The following is a 17,514-nucleotide window of genomic DNA, read 5'->3' as shown; positions in this document are numbered from 1 at the left end:
AGGTGCGCGGGCATCGGGGATCGGGAGAGGGAAAACACTTTTGGGGTAAGCCAACTATACGAAAGTCCATGTTATCTCAAATGGGCGGGCGGGCGTAACTCGAGGTCTGGAGTTCTATTGTAGGCAGGTGCTCACACTAGCCTTACACTTCCAAATAATACATAACAAAGCACCCCTAACATCAAATTAAGGGATAGGAATATTCAATAGTGGTACAAAAATAGTTTAGTTTTAATTTCGTCCTTTTTTTTTGTTTCTAGCACTTTAGTTCTAGCAAGCAAAGACAACACTTTCCACAGTGCATCCTTTTTGCACACACACATACACACTCATCTCCGCGAGGTGCATTTGTGTGTGTGCCCCGGTGTGTGGCGGAACAGGAGCGCAGGAACCCAGAAATCGACTGGCAGATACATTTGTATCTGTATCTTGCAGATGCCGAAGCTCATTGTGTGCGTACTTTTTGGCGCCTCCGCCTCGCTTGTTGCTCGCTTGCTCGGTTGCTCCGTTGCTCTTGTTTTGCTCTCGGCCACGCGCTGTTTGGCAAATACTTGGCTGACCCAGATTACGCAATCGGCCAGGCCCAAGGAGATATGCATGACGACGGGGTCAGGTGTGCCGAGATAAAGACTCCATACGTTCGCCTGCTGCTCCGATATGGGCTCTGCATACCCCCGACTATAACCCGCCAAAGGAGAGCGAAAGAGAGGGTCTGAGGGGAAGCTCTTTGATAGCAATAGTTCTGCAGAACAGCACGTGCAACATTCGCAAATTCATAAACACCGACCGAGATTAAGCGGCGAGCTCAGCTGTTCCAGCTTATCAATCGGCTGCCTTATCGCAACCTGCAGCTGCAGCACAGTATCGATACAAGGTGCATTGCTCAAGAAAAATTAACAAGAAGCTGAAAGCAGCTGAGGGTAAATGGGATAATTAGATAGACAGCACATCGATTTGCATTTTCATTTAATATTTTCCCCACGTATCTCTTCCAATTTCCTCCTTCGGCCCGCAAATTTGGCTCGCTGTGAGCCACATTTAATGATGATTGCCTGTGATTGATAACATTTATTGCGATTCACATTCCGTTGCCCTTTACACCCCTTGTTTTCTGTCCAATATACATATGTATATGGTAGAGATACACATAGACATATCTTCTCGTTAATTTTTGTCGGGCTGCAAAATTTGGTTTATTTTTGGGGGCTAGTCGCTGTGGTCGATGCCAAGTGCTGATAGCTCTGATGGATTCTTTGATGATAGGCTTTCCTTTTTTTCTATTGACAGCAGACAAACTGCTATACCATAATTAATGCCTGTATATATCATCAGTCGATTCTAGAAAGTTAGGCACATTACAAATTAGAGAAGTGTGTTTGTTTATAGCGAGTTGGTCATTCAATAATTCTACAATTTTCTTACTAATTTTTCATCAACTCTTTTATTATCTTTTTGGCGGGTCGCTTAGATCCAGTTACGATCCAACTAAGATCCATCCAAGTCTCGTTATGGGCGCCGTAAATCTGCATGGTTTCCAATTTAACGGAGATAGGGGGAATATACGAAATGCGATTTCATTTACGACTCTGAGCCATAACTTATGCACATATTTGTGACTTTATTTGGGTCCCAGCCCCTCCTCTAACTTGATTGGGGCGTTGGATTACGATTACGCATGGAGAGGTATTGAGTATCGCTTAATATTGATGAGGCTGCTGTGGGCCAGAGATGCAAAAGGTAATGGGAATCGAGTTGGCGCCCCATGACTAAATAACTAAATGTGCCATGCGAGCAAACAGAGTCATAAACTTCTGCTTTATGGCCACGGCAAGCACACACTCTCGAATACAGCGGGCACACCTATACCAACATAATCAGCTACAGCAACGGCCAAGTTTATAGGTCTGAATCATGTGGGCATTGATAAATGAAACCTTGGAAAGTGCTTTAATACGAAATGTATCTTCTACTGCAGTACTATGTTTAATTTTAGAATTTTAAGCCAGACATTCATTTGTAATTTTTGTTTTGGGCACAGTTAGTCCTTGGTGGGGCTCTATCGGGCGAACAACGCGCTTTGGGTTATATATCGACTATCGGTAGGTTAGGATCTTCCCTTTCCTGCACCCTCATCCCTCTTAGCCCCTAAAAAGCCGAAACGAGTTATCGCTTAGTTGGCATCTCTTTCCCCAACCCACATCCCCACAGCCCCCCAATCCACACTTTCTATGCTACCAGCAGGATATTTGCCAATAAAAGCAAAAACGAAAACTTTTTATAGACACGCACACACACAAACACAGTTGGGAACACACACAACCTAACCATTTGGGGCAGAGCTTATCAATCAATCTTAATTAATCACAAGCAAAGATCGCATAAAACCGAAAGGAATGGAGCAGGAGATTGTGTGCATGCCACACAGGTGCCCGAATCGAGAAAAAAAAAACACAAAATGTTCGTCATCGTCGGCTACAAATCGATGAGCAAGCAAAAGCCGCGGTTGTTGGTTTTCAGTTTAGGTATAATAAAAAGATATAGTTCTGATTCAGAATTGGGCTCTAGTTCAGCAAATCCACTATAAAAGCTTCTAATTTATTAAAGTTGTCCTCAAATGGGAACAGCAAAAAAAATTGAAAAACAATGGATATCATTTAACGCAAACATCTATACTTTCACATACATGAATCTCTAACTGAAGAAAAGTTGCCCGATATTGATTTGCGTTTTCGTTCCCTTACACTGAGCACAATAATACCTATGCAATGCAAAACTTTATTTCCTTTTGATGGTTCAGATATGGTTAGTGAATTGGGGATTACATGTTTCAAGCATTTTTTAATTTATATTTAATATAAGTAGGTCGTTGGTATTGTTCGCCTTAGGGTCATTTTCTCCGAGTGTTCCTTATCTTATTCCGGAGTGAAACAAAAGGCAAAAGCAGCGAATCAAGGTATTCCTGGTCTGTGTTTTCCCTGCCCCCGCTCACCCGTTACTCCTACCCACTTTCTGCCACACCTGCCCCAGTTTTTCTGGGTGAGCCAAAAGCAAACGGACTTTTATCAACGGTCGCCGTCGCCGCCGCCGTCGCAGCGATAATGAAGACGCCACAGCGCCATCAGTTTTGGAATAAGGAACATCAGCGGATTCCGATTCCCCTCGTTTAACCTGCCCCGCCCCTTGGGCAGTTCCACAAACAAAAGCCGCCGCCGCCGCCGTCTTTGTGGTTTTGCCTTGAAGCGCCACTCGAGCGCCACTTAGATGAGATGTCTTGATGTCTTGGCGGGGATATCGGCCCCTAACCCCCCTTAAACCGCCCGTGCCCCTTTGGCTTATCGCTGCCAACGAAAAAGAAGAAAATTTTCATTAAAATGATTTATGGAAATGCAAAGCCAGTTCGATTTGGATCGGAATGTACGTATATAGCCGGCATCTGTGGGCAGGTGACAAATGGCTGCATTTAGTTAGGTTCTAACTTTTGCTCATAATTAATTACAATTTAGTTTATTAAGCACAAAAGTTGCGTGGGCATGATGTATCGGCGGTGATAAAGTTGACAAATTTTGCTTTTAAGCCTTAGCTAATGAGGGGACCCAAAAAAGAGGGAGAGAGAGTGAGTGGGTAAATATTCCCTGCCCCAAAAAATAAGCACAAAATGCCAACTCAGCTGTGACGACAAATCAAAAACGAACAATAAGCAAAAGGATAAAGGTCTAAGTACTAGCTGAATCAGCACAGATTCTAGATGTCTGCCGAAATATTAAAACATAATAATTCCGCCTATCGGAGCTGGAAAATCGCATTTAAAAGCGCGTAACTTGCCATAAACAAAGGAGGGAAAAATAATGAGACAGGACATGGGCAGAAAAAGACGAAATAATCGTAAAGCATGCAGTCAAGTGTAAGCACGAATAACGACAAGTACGAAAAGTCAGCTGTAGTTGAAATTTATGATTATATCTAGTTTCCATATCATTACATTATACTTCATACAAACCAATCCAATGTTCTATAGTTCTGAGGACTTTTTCTCAAACATCTATCTCTCTTTCACTCCAAATGTATGTATCTTCTTGGCTTTTTTCTCTTGTTTGTGTTTTTGTTGAGATTCGCGACCGGCATTGAACAGGCGCCCAGAGAACTCAGAAAGCGACACAGGGACTCCAGCGAAAGAACCCCAGTCGAATCGGAGCGATATTCCGAAAAAAAGACAACAAAGAAACCAAAACCGACGGAAAAGGAACTGCGGAGGGATGTATATGTGTGTGTGTGTGGTGTGTATCTGTGTACACGCAAATAAAAAAGGCCTCGAAAATAAACAACAACATAAACACAAGCGAAGGCAAAAGCCGGCACAGAGAGAGAGAGAGAGAGAGAGTTCCCAAAAAGAGCGAGAGACGGAGATAACAGCAGGTGGAGGCAATCGCACAGTATTAACAAACAAACAAAACAAGCACAACAACTGTTGGCAAACAAGCAAACACACACAAACAGAAGCAACAAGAAATATTCATTTTTCACCTGGTAGAATGGAATAAACACCAATAAAGCCAAACGGTGCGAAAGAGAGTGAATATTAAGGGGCGAAAGAGATGGGTACTTGCCGAAGCTATGTTTTGTTTTTATTAAGGGGCAAAGCTACTTTCCATCTCCTCAAAAACCATTCAGATAAGAATGTTTTCAGTCCACGTCCAGCTGATAAATCATTAAGGATCTTAGGAAGGCAGGGGAATGTTGCGTTGGCCAGAATTGAGCCACCTCAGGAGTTTTCGAAATTCCGCCAACTAAGCAACATTATTAAGCTTTCGCAGTCCCCGTACTTTCTTAATCGCACTCCCGTAACCCCCCTATCATAATTCATGACTCGAAAATTCAGCTAAATACAGTGAATACTCCTAAACGGCATCACAGTAGTGCTTCTTCTTCATCTTTACCGAAAAGCCAACAAAATTTTATGAAACGTAAAACGCCGATAAGAAAGCCGAGTCCGTAAATCACTGAAAGAAAATGCATAGCAATCAACGTTTGTTTTGGTAGAAATATGAAAAGTAGTGGTTACTATATTATTATTTTGATCATAATATCATAACAGATTCTTAAGAGCAAAGTTTCATTTCGAAATAAAGATTGTCAAAATATTCTTGACACTTGCTTAAACCTCATCATGCTTGAGATTCCTACCTACTTAACTCACTAGTTTGTGAACTATTTTCTATTTTTCAGGGCTCTAGAGGATCCGCTTTCCAAATAGCCCAGAAGCTGATATTCCTTGCCGTGTATCGATTGCATCCTCATCCGCACACAAACACTCACATGTAGGATATAGCAAGGAGGCAAGTCAGGATGCAAGGCAGTCAGGAGCCAGAGTTGGCTATTATGCATTGTCATTACGAGTTGATTACGAAGTTTTAGGAGGGGGATGGAGGGCACGCCGAAGGGGCGGAAGGACGAGGCACGGCTTGTTGTTGCAGCAGGCAGCCGGCAAAAATGATACATTTTAATGCGAATCTTGATAGTGCCACAGAGATTGCTCCGTATAAAAAGAGAGGAGGAAACAAAACTTACGGCATGAGGCAGCAGATGCACATGCTGTGGCAAATGCACACTGCTCAGAGTGCGATAAGCGTCCTCCTTCCTCGCCAGCTGCTCATTCGTGTGACAGCTGAAGAAGTTGTAAGCAAACTGAGATTTGGTGGCAGGGAAAAGGACGAGAAGGGATGGAGCCGAGTGGGGCCAAAGAAACGTCTGCAATCACTTGAATATTGCATTAACAGGCACGTAAAGCACTCACACACCCGTACGCCCGCACACACAGATTCAGACATGATTTGCGCTATAAAGACGTCGAAAAGTTTTCGGTTTGCCCACCCGAAAAGTTGCCAAACACTGCGTATACGTAATGCAAAATTGCTCATACGCCACGCGGCCCTATCTGTGTGTGCGCAACGTGATTTCCTGCAGGAAAGGCGGCAAGTAGGATGCAAATGCTTGCAACTAACTGATAATTCGCACTCCCGAAGGAGAGGCGGCCACGTTAACGAACATCCTTCGTTGGGATTAAATTTTGATAATTTGTAAGCCTTTTCGAGCTAGTGAAAAATGTGTATTCCACGAGACATTTGCCAACCTGTAGAACTAGGTTTTACTTAAGCTTACCCTATTGAATGCAGTGGATTGAAAACGTTTATTTACCAACCTGGAAATAAGGAAAAAATCAAATTATTTTGAGTATTGATGAAGTTTAGCTTAAAAACAATTTTAAATATTTATTAAAAATACAGCAAATCTATCGTCGATTTATCTTAAATAATAACAAAATATTCCCATTAAAATCGCATTTGATTCTGCCTTATTTATCGCGATTTGAGTATATACAAAATATGTTTTTTTCCTAATCAGCTGATGAGATGTAGAGATTTGTGGATTGGGTGCATTGGAGATGGGGGCAGCGTTTCATGTTCCATATAGTTGAGGTTGGAAAATCATTAAATGAGATCTAGAGCAAAGCTCGTTACGTCGACGAACTAATTACATATGGCCAGCTCACACAAAAATATAAACATCTCTATGGGCGAGAATAAAATCTAGCGCCCGCCCAACTTGGCCGCTCTAATTAATCGATGATATCGGCATACATTTTATTTAAATTCAATTTACATCACCAAACAATTGCGAATTGTTGATCAAATTGCAATTTAGAAACGAGAATTCATAATTTTTAACCTGGCCGCGTGCAAAAATGGGCCTACACCATTAGGCCCACTGATGTGTAAACTGAAAAACTTTGATAATATTGCCAGCGTTTTCAATTTGCGCATAACACAAAACCAAATCCAATGCGGCCAACGTCATCAGCAGCCACGCCCACACATTCTAGTCTGGCTGAAATGAACAGCCCAAAAAAAAGAAAATAAATAATGGAAGAAGAGCAAAACAAAGCGAGGCGCAACAGTTTTGTCCACACGGGCTGTCAGGATGGGAAATCAGGAAAGAGTCCGAGTTGTCAACACGAAAGCGGCCACAAGGAAAAACCCAAACCAGCAGCCGCGGTCGAAACAAAAATAAAAGTGCGAAATGCAATATGGAATAAATGGAAATTTTTGTAGCCTGCACACATAAATGGGGAAATGTCGTCGCGATTTCAATTTAAATGCAATCGATAAAGAGAATTGACTGCGGGTAGAGCGACGGTGAAGCGAGTGAGGAATGTGAATCGATCAGAACTATAAATTTCCGAGTCTAGCAAAAGTAGTGTTTGCATCGAAAATTATTTATATAAATAACTTTAAGTGAACAGATTAAATAGCTTCTCCCTAACAAATTTTTGAAGCGAACGTGTCTTTGATCGTTCGTGGCCAATTCGGTATCCGGCTGATGTTCGCCTTAACTGGGCGTTGATTTGCCCCGCCGATAATTGGCCAGAATCTGAGTTTCTTTTGGCCGCGTGTGATTGGAACGAGAGCCTCCAAAGCCAAAGGCGAAAGGTGGAAAGAAAATGCAAATTGCCAGAAAAGCGCTGCCAAACTGGTTTTCCCTCTCCTCCCCCACCCCCCGCGGAGAACTGGTATCCAAGGACCAGATGTATCTCCGCTGCCCGCGCTCCGTTGCTTTACCCTGGCTTGTCTGATCGACGCACTTTACACTATCTGCCCCCGAAGATCTGCCGCTGCTGTCTGCAACCATTTTGAATTCGCTCTCCGCTCACACTATCTAAACGAAAGACTGGGGGGGATCAGTGCGGCGAGGGGGACGTGAAACCATGCAGATGGGGGCCCTCAAGCTCCCCAGTTAACGCTGATTGGTGGCCCAAGTCGAGCGCACCGCCCCAATCTGGTTTTACAGCCTCAAAACACAGCCTCGTTGGCTGAAAGCCGCGTCGGTGTTGAACTGTGAGTTTGGGCTTCGAGTTAGACCTGATACCTCCACCTATCTACACACCACTAGGAATATAGGGCTTTTCACGTTACATAAATAAAGACTTGCACTAAAACACTCTTAGAACTATGAAAAAATTATTATGATTGAACGGTGATTATAAAGAAAAAATACATTTAAATCGCTTGGGTTTAGTTCGTTGTAAAGCAATCTACGAATGGTTTTTCATTGACTTGATTTTCTTGATTAGCTTTGATCGCTTCAAAGTTATTAATTCACTCCTGTGACCCCCTTGGCAGGCAGACGCCCCTGGTTGCTTATCGTTTATTAAAAATCAATTAATGCGATCATCAAAAACTGGTCCACTTAGAGCGGCGGCAGCGAGTCCAAAAGCCCCGAACAAAACAAAAGCAGCGAGATCCAGCTAGATTGTGGGCCTGATAAGGCACTTCGATGACTTCATATACCACAAAAAGCCGAAATCACACCTCAGATGAATATAAAAATCGCTGAGCACTTAAACAGACATCTGCATATTGCCCGGCGATCGGCGATCGGCGATCAGCGATTGTCTTTGGGACTGGGCCATAAATTATAAACCCTCGTTGGCCGATATAGGATAGCAATTCTATCGACCGCTTTCCAATCGCAAATCGATGCCGAATGGGAATCAAGAGAATCGAAGCACGCGGCGTATACGCAATTTTTATCAGCGCACTCAAAATAAACAACAATCGAAGCTCAAATGTGTGCGGGGATTTCAATAAAATTAGAAATTTATGGAAATTGCCTTTTGGGTGAGATAACGAAGCTAAAAAAGCCTCTACACAACAAAAGCCAAAAATTTAAAAGCTTAAAACTAAAATTTGTCGTTAATGCGACACTCGGACTGCCGATTTGTATCTCAGTTTATTTCGGAGGGGCAGCGGAGCTCGGCTAATGCAAAAAAGATATACGACTCTTAGATGGCGTGCGATTTGCATAAAATTCTGCGTATTTAACCCATTTTTTTGCTTTCAGCTCGCTTTGTTTCATTTTATCTGGTATCATCAAAAAAATAGCCACAAAAAGTGGGCGTGGATGCAATCAGATGAGTTTCGCCTGTCAGCATTTGCAGTCAGGAAAAGAGTGTAAATATCAACAGCAAGAACAGACGAACAAACATGAAAAATTAACATAAGGGGCGGAGAATAATAGAGGGATTTTAAGCGTTTTTCTACCAAAAAGAACATCATCAGTCAGTGTCAAAGCAGTTGTCGTTTTGTCAGCTTCCGTCCAGCCATTTTACATTACACATTTTCCCATCCATTTTCCAACACTTTTTGCTATAGTTCCCAGATTTTCCAGCGTCGATAGAAGGGAATCGCCAAACGAGGGATTTCATTCGCAATAGAAGTAATTTACTGAGCAATTTTCAAAACGAATTTATAGGGAAAGTGTATGCAATATTCTTGAGATGGTTTTTGGTTCAAGCACTTAACATCTGTAAGGCAATAAACTAAATATATCTCTATATATATAATATTTAAGAGGAATTCGGTATTCGACTTCATATAGGCAATATACACACACTGTTTTGCTGTTTTTTACAATATTTGAAAACGGATTCGCTATGCGATATCGCAGGCTGCTATCTGCATTCACTCTGCTCTGCGGTTTTTATGTCCGCCCACAAATTTATATGGCTGGCGATAAGTGCGATATTACCAGTGTATATACGTACGTATGCGTGCAGCATTTACTCACATGGTACAAGCCACTTGGGTGGTACATCTACATCGCATGGGCAGGAAGAGCGATTATATTTCCTATCGCCAGCAAAAGATGCCTAGAAACGGACCGATGAACGGGCTCTTTTGCCGCCAACCAAATTACTCAAGCCCGCATTGATTCCAAAGACCCTATTAAAAACGACGAAAAAACGAATACCCTCATAAAAAAGTAAAAACAAAAAAAGAAGCGGAAACAAAATGGCGTTCGTCTGGCAGTTGCTCACTGATGATTGGTGCAGAACTCACGGCTTGTCCTCCCTATCAACGAGCAATATCAGTCAGAGCGATAAGATAAGGTTACAACAGCTGCGGTAACGAAAGATATTAAATGAAAGGTAAGCTAAGCTGCATTGAAATCGGCATCGGCTGGCTAATGACCAAAATGCACGCGACACTTTAATTAAAATACTAAAGCCACAGTCGCAGTGAATTATAAGTCCAAGTCGCAGTTAATCGCAGTTAAACGTGTTGGTGGCCGAACTGGAGGCGAATGTCTTAACTCCTTTTTTAAGTTTACAAAATATTGAAATTATTGAATAGGAGCAACTATTTTTCGAGGATTAAGTGCAAGCCGCAAATCAACACCAGCTAACCAACTACAATCCAATCAAAAACGGAGAGAGCTGGTTAAACAACCCGACCTCATCGCCATCTTCTCCATTGTTGTGAAAATGGCCAAAAATGGAAGTTGGCCACGAATATCTACGGCGTCAATTTAATATGGTAGCGGGACGAAGGCAAAGGTGGCGGAGTGGGAGTCGAAGCCAGAGCCAAAATGATTTCAATGCAATTCGCACCTCATAAATCACGAAACGTGTCCCAAGAAGAAGGAAAGCCGGGCAAAGAAGACGAAGTTTGGCTGGCGAAGATTGCAGGAAAGGCTGAAAACCTGGATGCCGGGAAGGGGCTTCCAGAAAGGGTAGACAGGTAATGCGATTTTTTGTAGGCGTCGTGCCTTCTTGCTGCTGCTTTGATTCGATAGGAAACTCTGGGATGCAATTTGTTACTTTGGGTGGTTGAACCACCAAGCAACGTGTTTTAGAGGTCTATGAATTAATCATTAATCGAATTATTTCATTTCCAACTTCAAATGTTCAGAAACTTTGATTTACTTTCAACCAAACTATTTAAATATTTTAAAGTTATAATGGATCTTAGGACTTGTAGTAGTATGATTATTATTGGTTTCCTGTAGTGCAGTGCTAGTCAGTCTTTCTAGCCATTGGCGTTTTTGTAACACTTTAACTGGGGCTTCCACTCCGTCCTCAGATTTTATTCCCTGCCCAAACCTGACCCCTCAAATCCCCTCCTCCAGCCCAATGTGGAATGTGTGGCCATTAATTGAAAATGCCTCTCTGGGATGGGATAGTGCCAAGTGCCTGAGAGACGGGCTAAAATGAAAGATGGTGTCGAATCGTGCACACTCACACACATTCCCTCACACACACACACACACACACATTAGCCAAGCGAAGACTATGATCCAAACCAATCACGATGGCATGCAAACGCCTCCAGGGAGGGAGAACCCATGGAATCGAGAACCCAATGGAGAACTCGTGCTCCTCTGGCGGCTAACTTCGTTGATCATCTCACCAGATGATGCGGATGGCCAGCCAGGGCTAAACGAGCCGTGAAAGTGTTATAATGGGCAATGGGAACGGGATCCCAAGCAGAGCAACATTATCACACTGGGAAAATTGGATTTAGGTTTTTATTCAGCTTCAATTGAAGGGCATTTTTAAGGTAAGATCATTTTATTGATCACTGCATACTATTTAAGTTCCTTTATGTGAAGTATGCAATTTTGGCGCAAGATAAAATACAAATTTTTCTTGTTTGATTTTTTTCAAGTCTGCACATCATTTTCATCGTGTTATGTTTGCCTTGCTTGTTAGTTCTGGAGTAGGTTTCTTTCGCATCTGCGGGCTCTATTGATATCATAATCATAATCGTTAATTGAGCACGCCCTTATAAAAAATACATATGCACGGAGGAGATAAAAACTACATACAAAAGAAAAGGTAGAATTTGTGCTTAAAATTCTCTGGGATAAATTGGGAAAATAAATCACAGCCAATTTTAATGCAAATCTAACACCAATCTGACCCCTCACCCCGATGAGAGCTTCGTGCAGCTTCGGCAGAAAATGTATCTACAAATTGTGTGGATCAACTGCAACTGCAACTCCTGACCCCGGTGAACCAGCACGCTCGCTCTGCGCTTTTGGCAGCGCTAACGTGGCCAACACCAAACTATTTGGGTAAGTTCGAGGAAATGGAAAGGAAGAAGAGATGCTGAAGAAAGGCTCCTCGATGAGCACCGGTGCCAGACGAAATTAACACCTTTTTTCCAGCTGCTGACTGTGGAGCTGCACGAGCTGATTTTGCATTCGAGATGGACACCAAAATGGAGTCGCAGTGGGAGAAGGTAAGGCGGGAAGGAGGGGGCCAGTTGGGGAGGAGCGGAGCGGACCAGAGCGATTCCTATTCGAAAGAGAGGAGCCTAATTGGCATGCTAAACAAGCTGCGTTCAACACGATCTACACAACCTATCAGCAGCAGCGTCCAGCCCCGAAACGAATCCAAAATCCACACAGCACAGTGGTTTTCAAATGATAAAAAACGCGAGGAATACAATAAACCTTTGGGGGAAAATTTAAGATGCACAACTTGGAACTTTCGCTCCACTGTGAGATGTCATTGCATTGGCTTGTTTGTTAAAATGGCATCGGGAATGGTCCAAGTGCGACATTAGTTTCACACGAACGCCCACACTTGGCTGAGATCAAGTGTGAGGAAAGAGATAGGTTCGTCTTAGAGGGGGGCAATCAAAAGTGGACGATGGCCATCGCTCCTCGACCCAAGAAAAGACGGACCCGGGCACAAAACCAAAGAGTAGAGCCACAACGGAAACTGCCCAAAGAGTTTATCAACTTTGCAAGATTTAGCCAATCCTTTTGTGGGGAACAACAATTGAATGACAAACGACAAACGATCCACAAAAGCCACACGAAATCCCCAAAAATATGATAACTATTAAAAAATAATATTAGTATGCGCGAAGAATAGATTATGTTTTCAGATATATTTCTGTGGAAAGGTTCAAAGTACAAACTAAACTTTTCGAAAAATCCTTCACTTAAAATATAATCAATCTGACACTTAACATTTTTTAGCCCCATACACTTGAAGCTTTTATGACTCAGACCTTCTCAGTCACCAAGATATCGGAAAAAACAAAACGAACCCAAGGATGGGACATGATATCACCTATGGCCATGCGGGCCCATCAAGTCCGGCGTCTGGCGGCCACATTTGGGATAACAGTATTCGAGATACGCGCCCTGCTCGAAAACCTTTTGCAGCCGCACATTATGACCAGGGATCGGAAACGGAGTGTGCATATAGCAAGGTATGAAATGGTGTGGACGGCATGGACTGGGATGGGATGGGATGGGATGGAATGGCCTGGAACGTGGAGTGCTGTTATCGCTGCACTCAGTCAGTCAGTCGGGGCTAATCTGCACGGAGTTATCGGCCATGGAGCCAGCTCTCTCTCTCTCGCTCTCTCTCTCCAAATTCCCTGCCAGTCTTTCTCCTGCGCGGGATTTAGCGACGCCAAGTGAATCATGCTGGGACTCGGGTTGGGATAAGCCCGGTGTCGCTGCACTTATAAAATAATTATAAGAAGGCATTGGATGGGTTCGTTTGGGGCAACATGCCGCTACTTCACCCACCTGTCCCACCGGCTAGAGCCACAGCCACAGAGCGAAGGCCAAGAATGCGGGCCCGACTTTGTGCTCGGTGGTTTTTGTGTGGTCGATTCCAGTTGGGGAGTAATCGGACCAAATGCCTTTTGATTTTGACGTGCCAAACAAAAGTCGCGGCCTTATCGCTGACCTCGATCTCTACGCAATGAGTCGAGGAAAGGGATCTACACAGTGAGAAAGGGAAAAGGAGACTAGAACATTAAATGAATAAAGAAGACGAAAGCAGTTGAGCTTCAATTGAAAATAGAATATATATACAATTAAACTAAATTAACAAAGCTCTATTTTGTTCGTCTACAAGGGAGTGGTGAACTTGACAGCCAAAAAAAAAAAGGAATGTAGAGCGAAAGAGCTGAGCAAAACCAAAACCAAAGTCAAATCAAGACCAAATCAAATTCCAGGGCAATGTTCCACGTAAATCATAAATTGGTCTATCTCGCGAAAAGATCTACAAACGGATGCTCCAAAGCGGAGCAAACATAATTAAGAAAACCGAAACTGAAACCGAAATCGAAATCGAAACTCAAACCAAGAGATAGAGTGGGACAGTTGGAAGCGGCAAGAGTTGGGGGGACAGGCGAGATGGATGGCCCAAATGGCAGATCCAATCGTAGCTGACGGGAATTCGGATCCGGAGACAGAGCAAATGTTACGGCAGTAGCTGCTTGTCGAGATTCAGCGCAGATACTCCCGATAAGGGCGGACGGCGAATGGAATGGAAGGGGGATGGTGGTTTTCCCTGCTGCAAGAATATTTCATCTTAATAAGATGTCAAATTTTACATCAATACACATTTTCATTGTTATTAAAAAAATACGAAGACTATTTTAACACAATCAGTCGCTAATATGCCCGTTTTTTACTAGGTACCCAGTAGCAATTAGTAGAGACTGAGGAATTCAATGTCGGCGACCAAATGTCTTTATTCATTTTCTTAGCATTGCTTAATTTCTTTTCAAATCGAATTCATATTTCTCCCGTTTAATGTAGGGAAGGCGGGGTGATGGTGATAAAAGAGGGCGGTGGGCCGGGCTTATCAGTTGCTCAATAAATGACGCACAATGACAGCGGCAAGAAGCAGACTTTTAAGGATCCAGGATGAGGTGGCGCAGAGGAAGGAGAATGATGCGCTAGATTTGCCGAGGAGGGGAGGTGAGCGGACCTAGGAACGATTTTGCTATCAACATTCTCATAAATAAATCGATGGCCAGTGGACAATCCTCCGCAGAAGGGGCGGGACGGGCAAAAGGACCTTATCTAAATGCCATTTAAGAGTGGAAGAAGCGGGCAACGGGGTGTCCCGGGCTGAAAGACACCTTTCAAGAAACACAGACACAAGACACACCGGCGGATAAGCCACGCATTTTGTGGCCCCATAATTAAAATGTTTTAAATGCTAAAAGGACCAGAAGGCCAGGAGGCGAGAACGAGAGGGCAGAACGAAAAGCAGACAGAACACGTTGTTAACATTCATTTAACCCCCGCCAGCTCTGGCAGCCCCCGCTGCAAACCCCCGCTGCATACGGCGGCAATTACGCTAAACTGAACAAACAGCAAAGCTGTAAACAAACACGCATCCATCAGCGCCAAGCCCTCGGACCAGTTGCAAGTTGCAAGCGGCAGGTTGTTGCCAGCCTTCTTGCAACAGGTATTTCGCTACAGCCGAAAGCTGCAAACCCGTTTCTCAAGGCAGGACAGTTCCTCGGAGATTCCGAGATCTGGGGTCCCAAGTGAGACCTGTGCGGCTCCTAATGGCGCCTGTTGCCATGTAAATTATGCTTCCTCAACACTTCTGCCAGTTCCCAGTTGATTCGGGATGCGGTACCGTGCTTAACACTGGAAAATACAATAGTGGCTGGAATCAGTACGTATATAAGTGTAAAACTGACTAATACAAGTTTATAATGAATGCTTCTTTGGCTTGGTATAATCCAATAGGAATCACAATTAAGTGTCATAAAGATGTTTGTCATAACTGTGGTTACATTTTTGTTCATACCTCTTCTGAGCTTTGCAAGAATTCTTTTAACGCTTTTTATAATTTTTAAAATATAATGGCAATCAAAATTCGTTTGTTATGAAGTCTCCTTGAACTTGAACATTAGTCCTGAGCGTCAAAGTGTATAGCGAAGTCAATGCCTCCTTGCTCACTCATTTTTCCCGCTCACAAGCCTCAATTTGGATTTCGATTCTCAATTGGCTCCACATTGGCGACGCATTCGATAGCTCTTGGAGATATTTTCCTGTCCACGTGTGTCCCCCTATCGCACTATCATAATGGAAGACGAGACTGTGAGGCTGGCATTTAGATAAGACTGGCGGCGGCAAATGTCTCCTGTCTGCTGTATCCCATCCATCCCCCATCCTCCAGCTGCAGTGCCCAGTCCCCAGTCCTTGCTGCATCTGCATCGGCAGATGGCCCGAGTTGTGGGCCATTCAAGTGATTAGGCTTAAAGTGCTCTGCAAGTCGGAGCTCGAAATCCAGATCGGTGACTAAAGCTGTTATGGATTCTGCGCATTCTTTGGCGAGAAGCCCGCATCAGCGATATTGAATCGAGACAAACCCAAGCAAATGAGATTTTTTGTGCTGATGACGGGATTGGCTTGCTCGAGGCCCAAATGAGCTTTTCGGCAGAGTCGCAGATAAGAATCGAGTGAACAATATTCGCCCCTCACTTTCTGTAACATGAGTGATTCGTTTTTAATCTTTGATTTCGAATTTCTGTTTGCAGTAACCACACAGAAACAAATTGCGTACACGTTATTGTTGTTGAAAAACTTAAGAACATGGATTGATTGGGCAGTAACATGGAATTGTCAAGGCTTTTTTTAGTGCATCAATTTCCAGAGTTCGTTTGGATTCAGTTCAGAGTCATTGGTACTGGAAGTGTTGGGTTGGGCTCCAAAACACGCAAAAGATAAACGAACAAAATGGCCACCGACTGACATGAAGGAGCTCCAAATGCTCGGGGCTATCGCGGCGTGGGATCGGCGCAAAGCTAATGGCATAAATAGATTTCATATTGCCCCCCATTTGCGCCCCGCTCCCCCATCTCGCGCCTTCAATCTTAATTACACATAGACAGAGTGCGTTTGCCTCGTTTTGATCAGCAAACAAAATCTAGAAATATATTTTTATGGATTTTTAATCGATTGCCGCACGTTGCCTTGTTGGTTTGGCCGGCCTTTTGGGCCAACGATTCCATCGATGGCATCGTTGCCATTTAGTCCGCTTTTTGATTGTGCTGCGCAAACAGAAGATACCCCAGGGAATGGAAAGTAGCCAAGAGAAGTCGGGAGCAGGTGGGCATTTCAATATAATAATTAAAATTACAGCAACACTAAATAGCGTACATCAAAGTATTATCCATATACAATGAACATTGTTAGGCAACTACTTTGCCCGCTTCTTCCAGTGTAGCCAGTGTTGTAAACGACAATGTTTCATTTATCGCCTAATTAGTTTGCTCTCTAACTTCCCCCTCCTGCCACATGGCCCCCGGTTCGAATTGAGACATCCGAACATTTTGGTTTATGCGTAGGTGTCCCTCCTTGCGATTCCGTTTCCAATTCCCCAATACCCCGACCCACATACCCATCTTTGGAATGCTTATCTCTAATGACAAATGTTTGCTTAAAAATCTTTTAATTGCACTTGTTTCGGGTTTCGTTGTGGCTTTTCTGCGTCCGTGTTGTTGCTTCTGATAAGCCAAATTAATCGCAGCACTTAAATTTTCATTTTGAAATTTTTCGGGCATGTGAACGTGTTTGTCTGGCTCTAATTTCGTGTGTGTATGTGGCATAAGATTTTCGATACGATTTCGTTTCGATTTCGATGCCAGCTGAAGTAGATGTCACGCTCTATCTCTCTCCTCCACGTGTAAACTTAATCAATTTATCACCAGGCGGACAGGAGGGGGAAGTCGGGGACCTAGATAGGCTGAGCTGTACACTTTGTAATTAATAATTGATTGATGAGCTGAAGTAAGCAGAACTTAAACTAAAGTCGAGCGTCAATCGCAGCCGTTCTAAGAAGAGAGTAAAAGACCGGAGTTGTTGCAGTTACTACGGGTAGAAATCGAGGAATTTTATATG

At 43.4% G+C, this 17,514-nt stretch overlaps 1 protein-coding gene and 1 long non-coding RNA gene across 4 annotated transcripts in view; one reads left to right on the top strand and one right to left on the bottom strand.

Moving 5' to 3' along the window:
• Positions 1–17,514, bottom strand: part of ush (u-shaped) — a 64,341-nt gene that overhangs the window by 25,499 nt on the left and 21,328 nt on the right. The gene's annotated exons all lie outside the window — the stretch shown is intronic.
• Positions 12,826–14,189, top strand: lncRNA:CR46259 (long non-coding RNA:CR46259). The gene has a single exon (NR_133062.1). It is a non-coding gene; the product is annotated as a long non-coding RNA:CR46259 (long non-coding RNA).

This window comes from Drosophila melanogaster, chromosome 2L (assembly GCF_000001215.4).
Source record: "Drosophila melanogaster chromosome 2L".
NCBI lineage: Eukaryota > Metazoa > Arthropoda > Insecta > Diptera > Drosophilidae > Drosophila > Drosophila melanogaster.
Note: the sequence above shows the minus strand (reverse complement) of the source record. Positions and strands in the feature narration are given on the sequence as shown.